This window comes from Phyllobates terribilis, unplaced genomic scaffold, assembly GCF_046119375.1.
Source record: "Phyllobates terribilis strain yellow unplaced genomic scaffold, ASM4611937v1 Scaffold_9__5_contigs__length_417890890, whole genome shotgun sequence".
Taxonomy (NCBI): domain Eukaryota; kingdom Metazoa; phylum Chordata; class Amphibia; order Anura; family Dendrobatidae; genus Phyllobates; species Phyllobates terribilis.
The window spans coordinates 263201064-263222095 of NW_027362769.1; positions in this window are offsets into that span (position 1 = coordinate 263201064).

Below are 21032 nucleotides of genomic sequence, written 5' to 3' on the forward strand. Positions count from 1 at the left end.
ATTTTACCCCCGTGGAATATATATTCTACCCACACACATTTGGAACACTCCTGGGGTACCCTCACACATATTATTCCCTCATTTAGTGGATATTTTCACAAAAAAGTGAAATTTTCAAAAATCCAAAATATTGGCTGAAAACGACTAAATATCAAGGACTCATTGGGCGAATCGCTCTGGAACTGAAATCGGAACGCTCACTGACATTTGCCCTATCTGAAAGTCTAATAAACGCCGGAAAAATGGCTAAGTCCAAAAAATTATTTTTTTCAACTTTTTTCACTTTTACCCCCGTGGGATATATATTTTACCCACACACATTTGGAAGTCTCCTGGGGTACCCTCACACATATTATTCCCTCATTTAGTGGATATTTTCACAAAAAAGTGAATTTTTCAAAAATCCAGAAAATTGGCTGAAAATGACTAAATATCAATGACTCATTGGGCGAATCGCTCTGGAACTGAAACCGGAACGCTCACTGACATTTGCCCTATCTGAAAGTCTGATAAATTCCGGAAAAATGACTAAGTCCAAAAAAAAAAAATTTTTCAACTTTTTTCAATTGTACCCCCGTGGAATATATATTCTACCCACACACATTTGGAACACTCCTGGGGTACCCTCACACATATTATTCCCTCATTTAGTGGATATTTTCACAAAAAAGTGAAATTTTAAAAAATCCAAAATATTGGCTGAAAACGACTAAATATCAAGGACTCATTGGGCGAATCGCTCTGGAACTGAAATCGGAACGCTCACTGACATTTGCCCTATCTGAAAGTCTAATAAACGCCGGAAAAATGGCTAAGTCCAAAAAATTATTTTTTTCAACTTTTTTCACTTTTACCCCCGTGGGATATATATTTTACCCACACACATTTGGAACTCTCCTGGGGTACCCTCACACATATTATTCCCTCATTTAGTGGATATTTTCACAAAAAAGTGAAATGTTCAAAAATCCAGAAAATTGGCTGAAAATGACTAAATATCAATGACTCATTGGCCGAATCGCTCTGGAACTGAAATCGGAACGCTCACTGACATTTGCCCTATCTGAAAGTCTGATAAACGCCGGAAAAATGACTAAGTCCAAAAAAAATAATTTTTCAACTTTTTTCAATTTTACCCACGTGGGATATATATTCTACCCACACACAATTGGAACTCTCCTGGGCTACCCTCACACATATTATTCCCTCATTTAGTGGATATTTTCACAAAAAAGTGAAATTTTCAAAAATCCAGAAAATTGGCTGAAAATGACTAAACATCAATGACTCATTGGGCGAATCGCTCTGGAACTGAAATCGGAACGCTCACTGACATTTGCCCTATCTGAAAGTCTGATAAACTCCGGAAAAATGACTAAGTCCAAAAAAAAAAAATTTTTCAACTTTTTTTCAATTTTACCCCCGTGGAATATATATTCTACCCACACACATTTGGAACACTCCTGGGGTACCCTCACACATATTATTCCCTCATTTAGTGGATATTTTCACAAAAAAGTGAAATTTTCAAAAATCCAAAATATTGGCTGAAAACGACTAAATATCAAGGACTCATTGGGCGAATCGCTCTGGAACTGAAATTGGAACGCTCACTGACATTTGCCCTATCTGAAAGTCTAATAAACGCCGGAAAAATGGCTAAGTCCAAAAAATTATTTTTTTCAACTTTTTTCACTTTTACCCCCGTGGGATATATATTTTACCCACACACATTTGGAACTCTCCTGGGGTACCCTCACACATATTATTCCCTCATTTAGTGGATATTTTCACAAAAAAGTGAATTTTTCAAAAATCCAGAAAATTGGCTGAAAATGACTAAATATCAATGACTCATTGGGCGAATCGCTCTGGAACTGAAATCGGAACGCTCACTGACATTTGCCCTATCTGAAAGTCTGATAAACTCCGGAAAAATGACTAAGTCCAAAAAAAAAAAATTTTTCAACTTTTTTCAATTGTACCCCCGTGGAATATATATTCTACCCACACACATTTGGAACACTCCTGGGGTACCCTCACACATATTATTCCCTCATTTAGTGGATATTTTCACAAAAAAGTGAAATTTTAAAAAATCCAAAATATTGGCTGAAAACGACTAAATATCAAGGACTCATTGGGCGAATCGCTCTGGAACTGAAATCGGAACGCTCACTGACATTTGCCCTATCTGAAAGTCTAATAAACGCCGGAAAAATGGCTAAGTCCAAAAAAAAATATTTTTCAACTTTTTTCAATTTTACCCACGTGGGATATATATTCTACCCACACACAATTGGAACTCTCCTGGGCTACCCTCACACATATTATTCCCTCATTTAGTGGATATTTTCACAAAAAAGTGAAATGTTCAAAAATCCAGAAAATTGGTTGAAAATGACTAAATATCAATGACTCATTGGGCGAATCGCTCTGGAGCTGAAATCGGAACGCTCACTGACATTTGCCCTATCTGAAAGTCTGATAAACGCCGGAAAAATGACTAAGTCCATAAAAAATAATTTTTCAACTTTTTTCAATTTTACCCACGTGGGATATATATTCTACCCACACACAATTGGAACTCTCCTGGGCTACCCTCACACATATTATTCCCTCATTTAGTGGATATTTTCACAAAAAAGTGAAATTTTCAAAAATCCAAAATATTGGCTGAAAACGACTAAATATCAAGGACTCATTGGGCGAATCGCTCTGGAACTGAAACCGGAACGCTCACTGACATTTGCCCTATCTGAAAGTCTGATAAATTCCGGAAAAATGACTAAGTCCAAAAAAAAAAAATTTTTCAACTTTTTTCAATTGTACCCCCGTGGAATATATATTCTACCCACACACATTTGGAACACTCCTGGGGTACCCTCACACATATTATTCCCTCATTTAGTGGATATTTTCACAAAAAAGTGAAATTTTAAAAAATCCAAAATATTGGCTGAAAACGACTAAATATCAAGGACTCATTGGGCGAATCGCTCTGGAACTGAAATCGGAACGCTCACTGACATTTGCCCTATCTGAAAGTCTAATAAACGCCGGAAAAATGGCTAAGTCCAAAAAATTATTTTTTTCAACTTTTTTCACTTTTACCCCCGTGGGATATATATTTTACCCACACACATTTGGAACTCTCCTGGGGTACCCTCACACATATTATTCCCTCATTTAGTGGATATTTTCACAAAAAAGTGAAATGTTCAAAAATCCAGAAAATTGGCTGAAAATGACTAAATATCAATGACTCATTGGCCGAATCGCTCTGGAACTGAAATCGGAACGCTCACTGACATTTGCCCTATCTGAAAGTCTGATAAACGCCGGAAAAATGACTAAGTCCAAAAAAAATAATTTTTCAACTTTTTTCAATTTTACCCACGTGGGATATATATTCTACCCACACACAATTGGAACTCTCCTGGGCTACCCTCACACATATTATTCCCTCATTTAGTGGATATTTTCACAAAAAAGTGAAATTTTCAAAAATCCAGAAAATTGGCTGAAAATGACTAAACATCAATGACTCATTGGGCGAATCGCTCTGGAACTGAAATCGGAACGCTCACTGACATTTGCCCTATCTGAAAGTCTGATAAACTCCGGAAAAATGACTAAGTCCAAAAAAAAAAAATTTTTCAACTTTTTTTCAATTTTACCCCCGTGGAATATATATTCTACCCACACACATTTGGAACACTCCTGGGGTACCCTCACACATATTATTCCCTCATTTAGTGGATATTTTCACAAAAAAGTGAAATTTTCAAAAATCCAAAATATTGGCTGAAAACGACTAAATATCAAGGACTCATTGGGCGAATCGCTCTGGAACTGAAATTGGAACGCTCACTGACATTTGCCCTATCTGAAAGTCTAATAAACGCCGGAAAAATGGCTAAGTCCAAAAAATTATTTTTTTCAACTTTTTTCACTTTTACCCCCGTGGGATATATATTTTACCCACACACATTTGGAACTCTCCTGGGGTACCCTCACACATATTATTCCCTCATTTAGTGGATATTTTCACAAAAAAGTGAATTTTTCAAAAATCCAGAAAATTGGCTGAAAATGACTAAATATCAATGACTCATTGGGCGAATCGCTCTGGAACTGAAATCGGAACGCTCACTGACATTTGCCCTATCTGAAAGTCTGATAAACTCCGGAAAAATGACTAAGTCCAAAAAAAAAAAATTTTTCAACTTTTTTCAATTGTACCCCCGTGGAATATATATTCTACCCACACACATTTGGAACACTCCTGGGGTACCCTCACACATATTATTCCCTCATTTAGTGGATATTTTCACAAAAAAGTGAAATTTTAAAAAATCCAAAATATTGGCTGAAAACGACTAAATATCAAGGACTCATTGGGCGAATCGCTCTGGAACTGAAATCGGAACGCTCACTGACATTTGCCCTATCTGAAAGTCTAATAAACGCCGGAAAAATGGCTAAGTCCAAAAAAAAATATTTTTCAACTTTTTTCAATTTTACCCACGTGGGATATATATTCTACCCACACACAATTGGAACTCTCCTGGGCTACCCTCACACATATTATTCCCTCATTTAGTGGATATTTTCACAAAAAAGTGAAATGTTCAAAAATCCAGAAAATTGGTTGAAAATGACTAAATATCAATGACTCATTGGGCGAATCGCTCTGGAGCTGAAATCGGAACGCTCACTGACATTTGCCCTATCTGAAAGTCTGATAAACGCCGGAAAAATGACTAAGTCCATAAAAAATAATTTTTCAACTTTTTTCAATTTTACCCACGTGGGATATATATTCTACCCACACACAATTGGAACTCTCCTGGGCTACCCTCACACATATTATTCCCTCATTTAGTGGATATTTTCACAAAAAAGTGAAATTTTCAAAAATCCAAAATATTGGCTGAAAACGACTAAATATCAAGGACTCATTGGGCGAATCGCTCTGGAACTGAAATCGGAACGCTCACTGACATTTGCCCTATCTGAAAGTCTAATAAATGCCGGAAAAATGGCTAAGTCCAAAAAATTATTTTTTTCAACTTTTTTCACTTTTACCCCCGTGGGATATATATTTTACCCACACACATTTGGAACTCTCCTGGGGTACCCTCACACATATTATTCCCTCATTTAGTGGATATTTTCACAAAAAAGTGAATTTTTCAAAAATCCAGAAAATTGGCTGAAAATGACTAAATATCAATGACTCATTGGGCGAATCGCTCTGGAACTGAAATCGGAACGCTCACTGACATTTGCCCTATCTGAAAGTCTGATAAACTCCGGAAAAATGACTAAGTCCAAAAAAAAAAAATTTTTCAACTTTTTTCAATTGTACCCCCGTGGAATATATATTCTACCCACACACATTTGGAACACTCCTGGGGTACCCTCACACATATTATTCCCTCATTTAGTGGATATTTTCACAAAAAAGTGAAATTTTAAAAAATCCAAAATATTGGCTGAAAACGACTAAATATCAAGGACTCATTGGGCGAATCGCTCTGGAACTGAAATCGGAACGCTCACTGACATTTGCCCTTTCTGAAAGTCTGATAAACGCCGGAAAAATGACTAAGTCCAAAAAAAATAATTTTCCAACTTTTTTCAATTTTACCCACGTGGGATATATATTCTACCCACACACAATTGGAACTCTCCTGGGCTACCCTCACACATATTATTCCCTCATTTAGTGGATATTTTCACAAAAAAGTGAAATTTTCAAAAATCCTGAAAATTGGCTGAAAATGACTAAATATCAATGACTCATTGGGCGAATCGCTCTGGAACTGAAATCGGAACGCTCACTGACATTTGCCCTATCTGAAAGTCTGATAAACTCCGGAAAAATGACTAAGTCCAAAAAAAAATATTTTTCAACTTTTTTCAATTTTACCCACGTGGGATATATATTCTACCCACACACAATTGGAACTCTCCTGGGCTACCCTCACACATATTATTCCCTCATTTAGTGGACATTTTCACAAAAAAGTGAAATGTTCAAAAATCCAGAAAATTGGTTGAAAATGACTAAATATCAATGACTCATTGGGCGAATAGCTCTGGAGCTGAAATCGGAACGCTCACTGACATTTGCCCTATCTGAAAGTCTGATAAACGCCGGAAAAATGACTAAGTCCAAAAAAAATAATTTTTCAACTTTTTTCAATTTTACCCACGTGGGATATATATTCTACCCACACACATTTGGAACACTCCTGGGGTACCCTCACACATATTATTCCCTCATTTAGTGGATATTTTCACAAAAAAGTGAATTTTTCAAAAATCCAGAAAATTGGCTGAAAATGACTAAATATCAATGACTCATTGGGCGAATCGCTCTGGAACTGAAATCGGAACGCTCACTGACATTTGCCCTATCTGAAAGTCTGATAAACTCCGGAAAAATGACTAAGTCCAAAAAAAAAAAATTTTTCAACTTTTTTCAATTGTACCCCCGTGGAATATATATTCTACCCACACACATTTGGAACACTCCTGGGGTACCCTCACACATATTATTCCCTCATTTAGTGGATATTTTCACAAAAAAGTGAAATTTTAAAAAATCCAAAATATTGGCTGAAAACGACTAAATATCAAGGACTCATTGGGCGAATCGCTCTGGAACTGAAATAGGAACGCTCACTGACATTTGCCCTATCTGAAAGTCTAATAAATGCCGGAAAAATGGCTAAGTCCAAAAAATTATTTTTTTCAACTTTTTTCACTTTTACCCCCGTGGGATATATATTTTACCCACACACATTTGGAACTCTCCTGGGGTACCCTCACACATATTATTCCCTCATTTAGTGGATATTTTCACAAAAAAGTGAATTTTTCAAAAATCCAGAAAATTGGCTGAAAATGACTAAATATCAATGACTCATTGGGCAAATATCTCTGGAACTGAAATCGGAACGCTCACTGACATTTGCCCTATCTGAAAGTCTGATAAACGCCGGAAAAATGACTAAGTCCAAAAAAAATAATTTTTCAACTTTTTTCAATTTTACCCACGTGGGATATATATTCTACCCACACACAATTGGAACTCTCCTGGGCTACCCTCACACATATTATTCCCTCATTTAGTGGATATTTTCACAAAAAAGTGAAATTTTCAAAAATCCAGAAAATTGGCTGAAAATGACTAAATATCAATGACTCATTGGGCGAATCGCTCTGGAACTGAAATCGGAACGCTCACTGACATTTGCCCTATCTGAAAGTCTGATAAACGCCGGAAAAATGACTAAGTCCAAAAAAAATAATTTTTCAACTTTTTTCAATTTTTCCCCCGTGGGATATATATTCTACCCACACACATTTGGAACTCTCCTGGGGTACCCTCACACATATTATTCCCTCATTTAGTGGATATTTTCACAAAAAAGTGAAATTTTCAAAAATCCAAAATATTGGCTGAAAACGACTAAATATCAAGGACTCATTGGGCGAATCGCTCTGGAACTGAAATCGGAACGCTCACTGACATTTGCACTATCTGAAAGTCTGATAAACGCCGGAAAAATGGCTAAGTCCAAAAAATTATTTTTTTCAACTTTTTTCACTTTTACCCCCGTGGGATATATATTTTACCCACACACATTTGGAACTCTCCTGGGATACCCTCACACATATTATTCCCTCATTTAGTGGATATTTTCACAAAAAAGTGAATTTTTCAAAAATCCAGAAAATTGGCTGAAAATGACTAAATATCAAGGACTCATTGGGCGAATCGCTCTGGAACTGAAATCGGAACGCTCACTGACATTTGCCCTATCTGAAAGTCTGATAAACGCCGGAAAAATGACTAAGTCCAAAAAAAAATATTTTTCAACTTTTTTCAATTTTACCCACGTGGGATATATATTCTACCCACACACAATTGGAACTCTCCTGGGCTACCCTCACACATATTATTCCCTCATTTAGTGGATATTTTCACAAAAAAGTGAAATTTTCAAAAATCCAGAAAATTGGCTGAAAATGACTAAATATCAATGACTCATTGGGCGAATCGCTCTGGAACTGAAATCGGAACGCTCACTGACATTTGCCCTATCTGAAAGTCTGATAAACTCCGGAAAAATGACTAAGTCCAAAAAAAAAAAATTTTTCAACTTTTTTCAATTTTACCCCCGTGGAATATATATTCTACCCACACACATTTGGAACACTCCTGGGGTACCCTCACACATATTATTCCCTCATTTAGTGGATATTTTCACAAAAAAGTGAAATTTTCAAAAATCCAAAATATTGGCTGAAAACGACTAAATATCAAGGACTCATTGGGCGAATCGCTCTGGAACTGAAATCGGAACGCTCACTGACATTTGCCCTATCTGAAAGTCTAATAAACGCCGGAAAAATGGCTAAGTCCAAAAAATTATTTTTTTCAACTTTTTTCACTTTTACCCCCGTGGGATATATATTTTACCCACACACATTTGGAACTCTCCTGGGGTACCCTCACACATATTATTCCCTCATTTAGTGGATATTTTCACAAAAAAGTGAATTTTTCAAAAATCCAGAAAATTGGCTGAAAATGACTAAATATCAATGACTCATTGGGCAAATATCTCTGGAACTGAAATCGGAATGCTCACTGACATTTGCCCTATCTGAAAGTCTGATAAACGCCGGAAAAATGACTAAGTCCAAAAAAAATAATTTTTCAACTTTTTTCAATTTTACCCACGTGGGATATATATTCTACCCACACACAATTGGAACTCTCCTGGGCTACCCTCACACATATTATTCCCTCATTTAGTGGATATTTTCACAAAAAAGTGAAATTTTCAAAAATCCAGAAAATTGGCTGAAAATGACTAAATATCAATGACTCATTGGGCGAATCGCTCTGGAACTGAAATCGGAACGCTCACTGACATTTGCCCTATCTGAAAGTCTGATAAACGCCGGAAAAATGACTAAGTCCAAAAAAAATAATTTTTCAACTTTTTTCAATTTTTCCCCCGTGGGATATATATTCTACCCACACACATTTGGAACTCTCCTGGGGTACCCTCACACATATTATTCCCTCATTTAGTGGATATTTTCACAAAAAAGTGAAATTTTCAAAAATCCAAAATATTGGCTGAAAACGACTAAATATCAAGGACTCATTGGGCGAATCGCTCTGGAACTGAAATCGGAACGCTCACTGACATTTGCCCTATCTGAAAGTCTAATAAACGCCGGAAAAATGGCTAAGTCCAAAAAATTATTTTTTTCAACTTTTTTCACTTTTACCCCCGTGGGATATATATTTTACCCACACACATTTGGAACTCTCCTGGGGTACCCTCACACATATTATTCCCTCATTTAGTGGATATTTTCACAAAAAAGTGAATTTTTCAAAAATCCAGAAAATTGGCTGAAAATGACTAAATATCAATGACTCATTGGGCGAATCGCTCTGGAACTGAAATCGGAACGCTCACTGACATTTGCCCTATCTGAAAGTCTGATAAACTCCGGAAAAATGACTAAGTCCAAAAAAAAAAAATTTTTCAACTTTTTTCAATTGTACCCCCGTGGAATATATATTCTACCCACACACATTTGGAACACTCCTGGGGTACCCTCACACATATTATTCCCTCATTTAGTGGATATTTTCACAAAAAAGTGAAATTTTAAAAAATCCAAAATATTGGCTGAAAACGACTAAATATCAAGGACTCATTGGGCGAATCGCTCTGGAACTGAAATCGGAACGCTCACTGACATTTGCCCTATCTGAAAGTCTAATAAACGCCGGAAAAATGGCTAAGTCCAAAAAATTATTTTTTTCAACTTTTTTCACTTTTACCCCCGTGGGATATATATTTTACCCACACACATTTGGAACTCTCCTGGGGTACCCTCACACATATTATTCCCTCATTTAGTGGATATTTTCACAAAAAAGTGAATTTTTCAAAAATCCAGAAAATTGGCTGAAAATGACTAAATATCAATGACTCATTGGGCGAATCGCTCTGGAACTGAAATCGGAACGCTCACTGACATTTGCCCTATCTGAAAGTCTGATAAACTCCGGAAAAATGACTAAGTCCAAAAAAAAAAAATTTTTCAACTTTTTTCAATTGTACCCCCGTGGAATATATATTCTACCCACACACATTTGGAACACTCCTGGGGTACCCTCACACATATTATTCCCTCATTTAGTGGATATTTTCACAAAAAAGTGAAATTTTAAAAAATCCAAAATATTGGCTGAAAACGACTAAATATCAAGGACTCATTGGGCGAATCGCTCTGGAACTGAAATCGGAACGCTCACTGACATTTGCCCTATCTGAAAGTCTAATAAACGCCGGAAAAATGGCTAAGTCCAAAAAATTATTTTTTTCAACTTTTTTCACTTTTACCCCCGTGGGATATATATTTTACCCACACACATTTGGAACTCTCCTGGGGTACCCTCACACATATTATTCCCTCATTTAGTGGATATTTTCACAAAAAAGTGAATTTTTCAAAAATCCAGAAAATTGGCTGAAAATGACTAAATATCAATGACTCATTGGGCGAATCGCTCTGGAACTGAAATCGGAACGCTCACTGACATTTGCCCTATCTGAAAGTCTGATAAACGCCGGAAAAATGACTAAGTCCAAAAAATTATTTTTTTCAACTTTTTTCACTTTTACCCCCGTGGGATATATATTTTACCCACACACATTTGGAACTCTCCTGGGGTACCCTCACACATATTATTCCCTCATTTAGTGGATATTTTCACAAAAAAGTGAATTTTTCAAAAATCCAGAAAATTGGCTGAAAATGACTAAATATCAATGACTCATTGGGCGAATCGCTCTGGAACTGAAATCGGAACGCTCACTGACATTTGCCCTATCTGAAAGTCTGATAAACTCCGGAAAAATGACTAAGTCCAAAAAAAAAAAATTTTTCAACTTTTTTCAATTGTACCCCCGTGGAATATATATTCTACCCACACACATTTGGAACACTCCTGGGGTACCCTCACACATATTATTCCCTCATTTAGTGGATATTTTCACAAAAAAGTGAAATTTTAAAAAATCCAAAATATTGGCTGAAAACGACTAAATATCAAGGACTCATTGGGCGAATCGCTCTGGAACTGAAATCGGAACGCTCACTGACATTTGCCCTATCTGAAAGTCTAATAAACGCCGGAAAAATGGCTAAGTCCAAAAAAAAATATTTTTCAACTTTTTTCAATTTTACCCACGTGGGATATATATTCTACCCACACACAATTGGAACTCTCCTGGGCTACCCTCACACATATTATTCCCTCATTTAGTGGATATTTTCACAAAAAAGTGAAATGTTCTAAAATCCAGAAAATTGGCTGAAAATGACTAAATATCAATGACTCATTGGGCGAATCGCTCTGGAACTGAAATTGGAATGCTCACTGACATTTGCCCTATCTGAAAGTCTGATAAACGCCGGAAAAATGACTAAGTCCAAAAAAAATAATTTTTCAACTTTTTTCAATTTTACCCACGTGGGATATATATTCTACCCACACACAATTGGAACTCTCCTGGGCTACCCTCACACATATTATTCCCTCATTTAGTGGATATTTTCACAAAAAAGTGAAATTTTCAAAAATCCAGAAAATTGGCTGAAAATGACTAAATATCAATGACTCATTGGGCGAATCGCTCTGGAACTGAAATCGGAACGCTCACTGACATTTGCCCTATCTGAAAGTCTGATAAACTCCGGAAAAATGACTAAGTCCAAAAAAAAAAAATTTTTCAACTTTTTTTCAATTTTACCCCCGTGGAATATATATTCTACCCACACACATTTGGAACACTCCTGGGGTACCCTCACACAGATTATTCCCTCATTTAGTGGATATTTTCACAAAAAAGTGAAATTTTCAAAAATCCAAAATATTGGCTGAAAACGACTAAATATCAAGGACTCATTGGGCGAATCGCTCTGGAACTGAAATCGGAACGCTCACTGACATTTGCCCTATCTGAAAGTCTAATAAACGCCGGAAAAATGGCTAAGTCCAAAAAATTATTTTTTTCAACTTTTTTCACTTTTACCCCCGTGGGATATATATTTTACCCACACACATTTGGAAGTCTCCTGGGGTACCCTCACACATATTATTCCCTCATTTAGTGGATATTTTCACAAAAAAGTGAATTTTTCAAAAATCCAGAAAATTGGCTGAAAATGACTAAATATCAATGACTCATTGGGCGAATCGCTCTGGAACTGAAATCGGAACGCTCACTGACATTTGCCCTATCTGAAAGTCTGATAAACTCCGGAAAAATGACTAAGTCCAAAAAAAAAAAATTTTTCAACTTTTTTCAATTGTTCCCCCGTGGAATATATATTCTACCCACACACATTTGGAACACTCCTGGGGTACCCTCACACATATTATTCCCTCATTTAGTGGATATTTTCACAAAAAAGTGAAATTTTAAAAAATCCAAAATATTGGCTGAAAACGACTAAATATCAAGGACTCATTGGGCGAATCGCTCTGGAACTGAAATCGGAACGCTCACTGACATTTGCCCTATCTGAAAGTCTAATAAACGCCGGAAAAATGGCTAAGTCCAAAAAAAAATATTTTTCAACTTTTTTCAATTTTACCCACGTGGGATATATATTCTACCCACACACAATTGGAACTCTCCTGGGCTACCCTCACACATATTATTCCCTCATTTAGTGGATATTTTCACAAAAAAGTGAAATGTTCAAAAATCCAGAAAATTGGCTGAAAATGACTAAATATCAATGACTCATTGGGCGAATCGCTCTGGAACTGAAATCGGAACGCTCACTGACATTTGCCCTATCTGAAAGTCTGATAAACGCCGGAAAAATGACTAAGTCCAAAAAAAATAATTTTTCAACTTTTTTCAATTTTACCCACGTGGGATATATATTCTACCCACACACAATTGGAACTCTCCTGGGCTACCCTCACACATATTATTCCCTCATTTAGTGGATATTTTCACAAAAAAGTGAAATTTTCAAAAATCCAGAAAATTGGCTGAAAATGACTAAATATCAATGACTCATTGGGCGAATCGCTCTGGAACTGAAATCGGAACGCTCACTGACATTTGCCCTATCTGAAAGTCTGATAAACTCCGGAAAAATGACTAAGTCCAAAAAAAATAATTTTTCAACTTTTTTCAATTTTTCCCCCGTGGGATATATATTCTACCCACACACATTTGGAACTCTCCTGGGGTACCCTCACACATATTATTCCCTCATTTAGTGGATATTTTCACAAAAAAGTGAAATTTTCAAAAATCCAAAATATTGGCTGAAAACGACTAAATATCAAGGACTCATTGGGCGAATCGCTCTGGAACTGAAATCGAAACGCTCACTGACATTTGCACTATCTGAAAGTCTGATAAACGCCGGAAAAATGGCTAAGTCCAAAAAATTATTTTTTTCAACTTTTTTCACTTTTACCCCCGTGGGATATATATTTTACCCACACACATTTGGAACTCTCCTGGGATACCCTCACACATATTATTCCCTCATTTAGTGGATATTTTCACAAAAAAGTGAATTTTTCAAAAATCCAGAAAATTGGCTGAAAATGACTAAATATCAAGGACTCATTGGGTGAATCGCTCTGGAACTGAAATCGGAACGCTCACTGACATTTGCCCTATCTGAAAGTCTGATAAACGCCGGAAAAATGACTAAGTCCAAAAAAAAATATTTTTCAACTTTTTTCAATTTTACCCACGTGGGATATATATTCTACCCACACACAATTGGAACTCTCCTGGGCTACCCTCACACATATTATTCCCTCATTTAGTGGATATTTTCACAAAAAAGTGAAATTTTCAAAAATCCAGAAAATTGGCTGAAAATGACTAAATATCAATGACTCATTGGGCGAATCGCTCTGGAACTGAAATCGGAACGCTCACTGACATTTGCCCTATCTGAAAGTCTGATAAACTCCGGAAAAATGACTAAGTCCAAAAAAAAAAAATTTTTCAACTTTTTTCCAATTTTACCCCCGTGGAATATATATTCTACCCACACACATTTGGAACACTCCTGGGGTACCCTCACACATATTATTCCCTCATTTAGTGCATATTTTCACAAAAAGTGAAATTTTCAAAAATCCAAAATATTGGCTGAAAACAACTAAATATCAAGGACTCATTGGGCGAATCGCTCTGGAACTGAAATCGGAACGCTCACTGACATTTGCCCTACCTGAAAGTCTAATAAACGCCGGAAAAATGGCTAAGTCCAAAAAATTATTTTTTTCAACTTTTTTCACTTTTACCCCCGTGGGATATATATTTTACCCACACACATTTGGAACTCTCCTGGGGTACCCTCACACATATTATTCCCTCAGTTAGTGGATATTTTCACAAAAAAGTGAATTTTTCAAAAATCCAGAAAATTGGCTGAAAATGACTAAATATCAATGACTCATTGGGCGAATCGCTCTGGAACTGAAATCGGAACGCTCACTGACATTTGCCCTATCTGAAAGTCTGATAAACTCCGGAAAAATGACTAAGTCCAAAAAAAAAAAATTTTTCAACTTTTTTCAATTGTTCCCCCGTGGAATATATATTCTACCCACACACATTTGGAACACTCCTGGGGTACCCTCACACATATTATTCCCTCATTTAGTGGATATTTTCACAAAAAAGTGAAATTTTAAAAAATCCAAAATATTGGCTGAAAACGACTAAATATCAAGGACTCATTGGGCGAATCGCTCTGGAACTGAAATCGGAACGCTCACTGACATTTGCCCTATCTGAAAGTCTAATAAACGCCGGAAAAATGGCTAAGTCCAAAAAAAAATATTTTTCAACTTTTTTCAATTTTACCCACGTGGGATATATATTCTACCCACACACAATTGGAACTCTCCTGGGCTACCCTCACACATATTATTCCCTCATTTAGTGGATATTTTCACAAAAAAGTGAAATGTTCAAAAATCCAGAAAATTGGCTGAAAATGACTAAATATCAATGACTCATTGGGCGAATCGCTCTGGAACTGAAATCGGAACGCTCACTGACATTTGCCCTATCTGAAAGTCTGATAAACGCCGGAAAAATGACTAAGTCCAAAAAAAATAATTTTTCAACTTTTTTCAATTTTACCCACGTGGGATATATATTCTACCCACACACAATTGGAACTCTCCTGGGCTACCCTCACACATATTATTCCCTCATTTAGTGGATATTTTCACAAAAAAGTGAAATTTTCAAAAATCCAGAAAATTGGCTGAAAATGACTAAATATCAATGACTCATTGGGCGAATCGCTCTGGAACTGAAATCGGAACGCTCACTGACATTTGCCCTATCTGAAAGTCTGATAAACTCCGGAAAAATGACTAAGTCCAAAAAAAATAATTTTTCAACTTTTTTCAATTTTTCCCCCGTGGGATATATATTCTACCCACACACATTTGGAACTCTCCTGGGGTACCCTCACACATATTATTCCCTCATTTAGTGGATATTTTCACAAAAAAGTGAAATTTTCAAAAATCCAAAATATTGGCTGAAAACGACTAAATATCAAGGACTCATTGGGCGAATCGCTCTGGAACTGAAATCGAAACGCTCACTGACATTTGCACTATCTGAAAGTCTGATAAACGCCGGAAAAATGGCTAAGTCCAAAAAATTATTTTTTTCAACTTTTTTCACTTTTACCCCCGTGGGATATATATTTTACCCACACACATTTGGAACTCTCCTGGGATACCCTCACACATATTATTCCCTCATTTAGTGGATATTTTCACAAAAAAGTGAATTTTTCAAAAATCCAGAAAATTGGCTGAAAATGACTAAATATCAAGGACTCATTGGGTGAATCGCTCTGGAACTGAAATCGGAACGCTCACTGACATTTGCCCTATCTGAAAGTCTGATAAACGCCGGAAAAATGACTAAGTCCAAAAAAAAATATTTTTCAACTTTTTTCAATTTTACCCACGTGGGATATATATTCTACCCACACACAATTGGAACTCTCCTGGGCTACCCTCACACATATTATTCCCTCATTTAGTGGATATTTTCACAAAAAAGTGAAATTTTCAAAAATCCAGAAAATTGGCTGAAAATGACTAAATATCAATGACTCATTGGGCGAATCGCTCTGGAACTGAAATCGGAACGCTCACTGACATTTGCCCTATCTGAAAGTCTGATAAACTCCGGAAAAATGACTAAGTCCAAAAAAAAAAAATTTTTCAACTTTTTTCCAATTTTACCCCCGTGGAATATATATTCTACCCACACACATTTGGAACACTCCTGGGGTACCCTCACACATATTATTCCCTCATTTAGTGCATATTTTCACAAAAAGTGAAATTTTCAAAAATCCAAAATATTGGCTGAAAACAACTAAATATCAAGGACTCATTGGGCGAATCGCTCTGGAACTGAAATCGGAACGCTCACTGACATTTGCCCTACCTGAAAGTCTAATAAACGCCGGAAAAATGGCTAAGTCCAAAAAATTATTTTTTTCAACTTTTTTCACTTTTACCCCCGTGGGATATATATTTTACCCACACACATTTGGAACTCTCCTGGGGTACCCTCACACATATTATTCCCTCAGTTAGTGGATATTTTCACAAAAAAGTGAATTTTTCAAAAATCCAGAAAATTGGCTGAAAATGACTAAATATCAATGACTCATTGGGCGAATCGCTCTGGAACTGAAATCGGAACGCTCACTGACATTTGCCCTATCTGAAAGTCTGATAAACTCCGGAAAAATGACTAAGTCCAAAAAAAAAAAATTTTTCAACTTTTTTCAATTGTACCCCCGTGGAATATATATTCTACCCACACACATTTGGAACACTCCTGGGGTACCCTCACACATATTATTCCCTCATTTAGTGGATATTTTCACAAAAAAGTGAAATTTTAAAAAATCCAAAATATTGGCTGAAAACGACTAAATATCAAGGACTCATTGGGCGAATCGCTCTGGAACTGAAATCGGAACGCTCACTGACATTTGCCCTATCTGAAAGTCTAATAAACGCCGGAAAAATGGCTAAGTCCAAAAAAAAATATTTTTCAACTTTTTTCAATTTTACCCACGTGGGATATATATTCTACCCACACACAATTGGAACTCTCCTGGGCTACCCTCACACATATTATTCCCTCATTTAGTGGATATTTTCACAAAAAAGTGAAATGTTCAAAAATCCAGAAAATTGGCTGAAAATGACTAAATATCAATGACTCATTGGGCGAATCGCTCTGGAACTGAAATCGGAACGCTCACTGACATTTGCCCTATCTGAAAGTCTGATAAACTCCGGAAAAATGACTAAGTCCAAAAAAAAAAAATTTTTCAACTTTTTTTCAATTTTACCCCCGTGGAATATATATTCTACCCACACACATTTGGAACACTCCTGGGCTACCCTCACACATATTATTCCCTCATTTAGTGGATATTTTCACAAAAAAGTGAAATGTTCAAAAATCCAGAAAATTGGCTGAAAATGACTAAATATCAATGACTCATTGGGCGAATCGCTCTGGAACTGAAATCGGAACGCTCACTGACATTTGCCCTATCTGAAAGTCTGATAAACGCCGGAAAAATGACTAAGTCCAAAAAAAATAATTTTTCAACTTTTTTCAATTTTACCCACGTGGGATATATATTCTACCCACACACATTTGGAACTCTCCTGGGGTACCCTCACACATATTATTCCCTCATTTAGTGGATATTTTCACAAAAAAGTGAAATTTTCAAAAATCCAAAATATTGGCTGAAAACGACTAAATATCAAGGACTCATTGGGCGAATCGCTCTGGAACTGAAATCGGAACGCTCACTGACATTTGCACTATCTGAAAGTCTGATAAACGCCGGAAAAATGGCTAAGTCCAAAAAATTATTTTTTTCAACTTTTTTCACTTTTACCCCCGTGGGATATATATTTTACCCACACACATTTGGAACTCTCCTGGGATACCCTCACACATATTATTCCCTCATTTAGTGGATATTTTCACAAAAAAGTGAATTTTTCAAAAATCCAGAAAATTGGCTGAAAATGACTAAATATCAAGGACTCATTGGGTGAATCGCTCTGGAACTGAAATCGGAACGCTCACTGACATTTGCCCTATCTGAAAGTCTGATAAACGCCGGAAAAATGACTAAGTCCAAAAAAAAATATTTTTCAACTTTTTTCAATTTTACCCACGTGGGATATATATTCTACCCACACACAATTGGAACTCTCCTGGGCTACCCTCACACATATTATTCCCTCATTTAGTGGATATTTTCACAAAAAAGTGAAATTTTCAAAAATCCAGAAAATTGGCTGAAAATGACTAAATATCAAAGACTCATTGGGCGAATCGCTCTGGAACTGAAATCGGAACGCTCACTGACATTTGCCCTATCTGAAAGTCTGATAAACTCCGGAAAAATGACTAAGTCCAAAAAAAAAAAATTTTTCAACTTTTTTCAATTGTTCCCCCGTGGAATATATATTCTACCCACACACATTTGGAACACTCCTGGGGTACCCTCACACATATTATTCCCTCATTTAGTGGTTATTTTCACAAAAAAGTGAAATTTTAAAAAATCCAAAATATTGGCTGAAAACGACTAAATATCAAGGACTCATTGGGCGAATCGCTCTGGAACTGAAATCGGAACGCTCACTGACATTTGCCCTATCTGAAAGTCTAATAAACGCCGGAAAAATGGCTAAGTCCAAAAAAAAATATTTTTCAACTTTTTTCAATTTTACCCACGTGGGATATATATTCTACCCACACACAATTGGAACTCTCCTGGGCTACCCTCACACATATTATTCCCTCATTTAGTGGATATTTTCACAAAAAAGTGAAATGTTCAAAAATCCAGAAAATTGGCTGAAAATGACTAAATATCAATGACTCATTGGGCGAATCGCTCTGGAACTGAAATCGGAACGCTCACTGACATTTGCCCTATCTGAAAGTCTGATAAACGCCGGAAAAATGACTAAGTCCAAAAAAAATAATTTTTCAACTTTTTTCAATTTTACCCACGTGGGATATATATTCTACCCACACACAATTGGAACTCTCCTGGGCTACCCTCACACATATTATTCCCTCATTTAGTGGATATTTTCACAAAAAAGTGAAATTTTCAAAAATCCAGAAAATTGGCTGAAAATGACTAAATATCAATGACTCATTGGGCGAATCGCTCTGGAACTGAAATCGGAACGCTCACTGACATTTGCCCTATCTGAAAGTCTGATAAACTCCGGAAAAATGACTAAGTCCAAAAAAAATAATTTTTCAACTTTTTTCAATTTTTCCCCCGTGGGATATATATTCTACCCACACACATTTGGAACTCTCCTGGGGTACCCTCACACATATTATTCCCTCATTTAGTGGATATTTTCACAAAAAAGTGAAATTTTCAAAAATCCAGAAAATTGGCTGAAAATGACTAAATATCAATGACTCATTGGGCGAATCGCTCTGGAACTGAAATCGGAACGCTCACTGACATTTGCCCTATCTGAAAGTCTGATAAACTCCGGAAAAATGACTAAGTCCAAAAAAAAAAAATTTTTCAACTTTTTTCCAATTTTACCCCCGTGGAATATATATTCTACCCACACACATTTGGAACACTCCTGGGGTACCCTCACACATATTATTCCCTCATTTAGTGGATATTTTCACAAAAAAGTGAAATTTTAAAAAATCCAAAATATTGGCTGAAAACGACTAAATATCAAGGACTCATTGGGCGAATCGCTCTGGAACTGAAATCGGAACGCTCACTGACATTTGCCCTATCTGAAAGTCTAATAAACGCCGGAAAAATGGCTAAGTCCAAAAAAAAATATTTTTCAACTTTTTTCAATTTTACCCACGTGGGATATATATTCTACCCACACACAATTGGAACTCTCCTGGGCTACCCTCACACATATTATTCCCTCATTTAGTGGATATTTTCACAAAAAAGTGAAATGTTCAAAAATCCAGAAAATTGGCTGAAAATGACTAAATATCAATGACTCATTGGGCGAATCGCTCTGGAACTGAAATCGGAACGCTCACTGACATTTGCCCTATCTGAAAGTCTGATAAACTCCGGAAAAATGACTAAGTCCAAAAAAAAAAAATTTTTCAACTTTTTTTCAATTTTACCCCCGTGGAATATATATTCTACCCACACACATTTGGAACACTCCTGGGCTACCCTCACACATATTATTCCCTCATTTAGTGGATATTTTCACAAAAAAGTGAAATGTTCAAAAATCCAGAAAATTGGCTGAAAATGACTAAATATCAATGACTCATTGGGCGAATCGCTCTGGAACTGAAATCGGAACGCTCACTGACATTTGCCCTATCTGAAAGTCTGATAAACGCCGGAAAAATGACTAAGTCCAAAAAAAATAATTTTTCAACTTTTTTCAATTTTACCCACGTGGGATATATATTCTACCCACACACAATTGGAACTCTCCTGGGCTACCCTCACACATATTATTCCCTCATTTAGTGGATATTTTCACAAAAAAGTGAAATTTTCAAAAATCCAGAAAATTGGCTGAAAATGACTAAATATCAATGACTCATTGGGCGAATCGCTCTGGAACTGAAATCGGAACGCTCACTGACATTTGCCCTATCTGAAAGTCTGATAAACTCCGGAAAAATGACTAAGTCCAAAAAAAATAATTTTTCAACTTTTTTCAATTTTTCCCCCGTGGGATATATATTCTACCCACACACATTTGGAACTCTCCTGGGGTACCCTCACACATATTATTCCCTCATTTAGTGGATATTTTCACAAAAAAGTGAAATTTTCAAAAATCCAAAATATTGGCT